General features: G+C 40.3%; 1 protein-coding gene across 1 annotated transcript in view; it reads right to left on the bottom strand.

The window, feature by feature from the left end:
• Window positions 1-2,500, bottom strand: part of LOC101850000 (homeobox protein orthopedia-like) — a 37,441-nt gene that overhangs the window by 2,575 nt on the left and 32,366 nt on the right. The window lies entirely within an intron of this gene.

Genomic DNA, 2,500 nt, shown 5'->3' with positions numbered 1-2,500 from the left:
ATTAGACCAATGAAGTAAGCTAAATTGGACTGAATAAATACTTTATTTAAGAATTCGTCGTCATGTACTCATACTTCATAACTTGATGTGCTTATTGCTAAAGAGAATCGTCAAAACTAGACAGCATCTCATCTGATTACTTGTATTGTACGATAACGAACAAACTCACGAACAAAGACAACATTGCAGGTCGCCGCAGTCTGTCGCCAGTTTTCAAATTAGAACTAATGTCAAGCTAAAAATACACCGCTCTGCCCACCCACCTCCAAACAATTGCTTCTTGACATTACATGGTGTTTTCTTGCGACCAAGTTCATTCACTACTCGTATGAGTGGGACATGGTGTAATGAAACCATTGTAAATGTCCACTCAACACAATTTAAACTATTTCTGCCAGCCTAAATATGTCAGAGTGCATGGTCAAATGTAGCAGACTTTTGATTGGCTGTTGGCTACGATTTTCACCCGGCAGGAACGATCCTGCTCTAGAATAACAAACATGTTTGATTCTGGAGCATGTGAACGAACAGTGTCAGAATTGTAGTAATCGTGAGGTTGCGGGTTCGGGGGTTCGAGCCACGGGCCCGACGTTGTGTCCTTGGGCATTTTACACGTATTTCTCTCACTTCATCCAGGTGGGAATGGGTACCCAGCCATAGACAAGCGAAAGATCTTGTCAGTATGTTAGTGTTTTAGCGCCTATGAATGGCTCACTGCTTGCACTGTATAATTCCCAGGAAGTTGAGGTTGTTTCAGAATGCTCTCAGGTCTGCAGGGGTAATAGTATAGATTGTGAAGTGCATAGAGCTTGCTGTTGAGCGTGGATTTGCGTTATACAAATGCTATCTTTCATTATTAGCCTCCGTGAAGAAAAATCTGGCCGCCATCATATGGATCAAACCATATCAAATCGGGATTTGATGAGCTTTCCCCAGTCACCATGGACCGTAAACATCACCCTATTGACACCAAACCGAGGATACCGGAACTAAAGCAGGAACAGCAGCCGAATGTAAACAAAGGGTCGAGAGGGCTTATCGAGAAGGCCGGGGGCAAATTTGAACCGTGTGTACCTACAAGGCTAACAAGGTGTCGTAGACAATGACGTGCCGTGTTGTGTTGTGTGCGTGCTCCTAAGTATTCATTCAGAGTGTGTTTCATTAGCCTTGCTCCCGATTTGAATGTGATAGTTGACTATTATTGTGCTTTATGGCATAAATTCTGTTTTCAGGATATTATTAAGTGCTGGTGTTGATTCGAATCAAGGAGAATTATGTGATCCATCAACAGACAATGCCACCATAAACAATGAATAATGGCGTGCCATGCCATGTTGTGTTGTGTGTGCCAAAGTGTGTTTCTTTAGCCGTGTGTGTCCTATTTGAATGCGGTGATAGTTAATTATCGTGTTCTGGTACGTATTGTGTTAACTTCATAGATTCTGTTTCCCCTAGATCTAGGCCTAATACTAGAGACTCTGGGAAGTAGGAGTAGGAGAGGTTGGTGATCCTAGCTTAAAGTTTTTCTTCTCAACTTAACTCGCGAGTGGTGTTGACAGAATGAGAAAGTTACCCTTACTGTACTGTACAATTTCCCATTTAGTAGATTAGATATCCAATGTTTCTATTTTATTTTGGGTGGGGGCTACAGTTGTTGGCATTATAATTTTAAATCAAGAGGTGATTTGTACCCATTTTAAAGGATTGTAGGCTAGATCTAGATTAGATCTAGATTCTAGAGATGTCAATAAAAGTAAAAGTAAAGTAAAAAGCAAGTGCAGCATTGAGATCTACTTTAGATATGTGCCTGTGTGACTGCGACTTACTTGTACAAGTGTTTAAAACTAGATCTAGATCTAGATATAGTCAGTAAAACTACTGCAAGTTCACTCAAACTCAAGACAGAGGAAGAAAACCAAGTTCCCTTGCCTTAGAGTTGAGAGCCAAAATCATCCTAATTTATATCGATTCTATGGTATTTTTCTATTTGTGTTTTTTTTCTTCTTTGGTAGTTTAAACATTTATCAAGATGCCACGAAAGTATTCTGTTGGTGATTGTGACACTAATTTTGACAGTGAGCGAAAACAACGTTGTGATTGGATCAAAGCTATTCCCAACAAGGAGAAAACTGTAAATAATGTCACAAAATACATGACATGGGTGTATGTGGCCGACACTGGCCTGAAGGTGTAAGGATGAGAAAACGAAACCTTTCTGTTTTCGTTTGAATCTTATTAGGGTGCTTGGGCTACTTTAATTAGTAACTCATCAAAGTGATTGCCTTTAACTAATTTAAATCCGTCACTTCAACAAGCTCCATTTAAGTCTTTGGGTTTATGAGAGAAAAACAAACACACCCACACAAACACACTTAAAAAAACACCACAAAAACGAATATTGAGTAGTTTTGGAGAGAGAGAGAGAGAGAAGAGAGTCATGCATGCACTGCGCTGCTTCTACCTGCGTCCGTCTCGCCTGGTCAGTAGTTGATCTAACCAG

The sequence above is a fragment of the Aplysia californica genome, unplaced genomic scaffold (genome assembly GCF_000002075.1).
Source record: "Aplysia californica isolate F4 #8 unplaced genomic scaffold, AplCal3.0 scaffold00139, whole genome shotgun sequence".
NCBI lineage: Eukaryota > Metazoa > Mollusca > Gastropoda > Aplysiida > Aplysiidae > Aplysia > Aplysia californica.
This window is presented reverse-complemented; position numbering and strand designations above follow the sequence as displayed.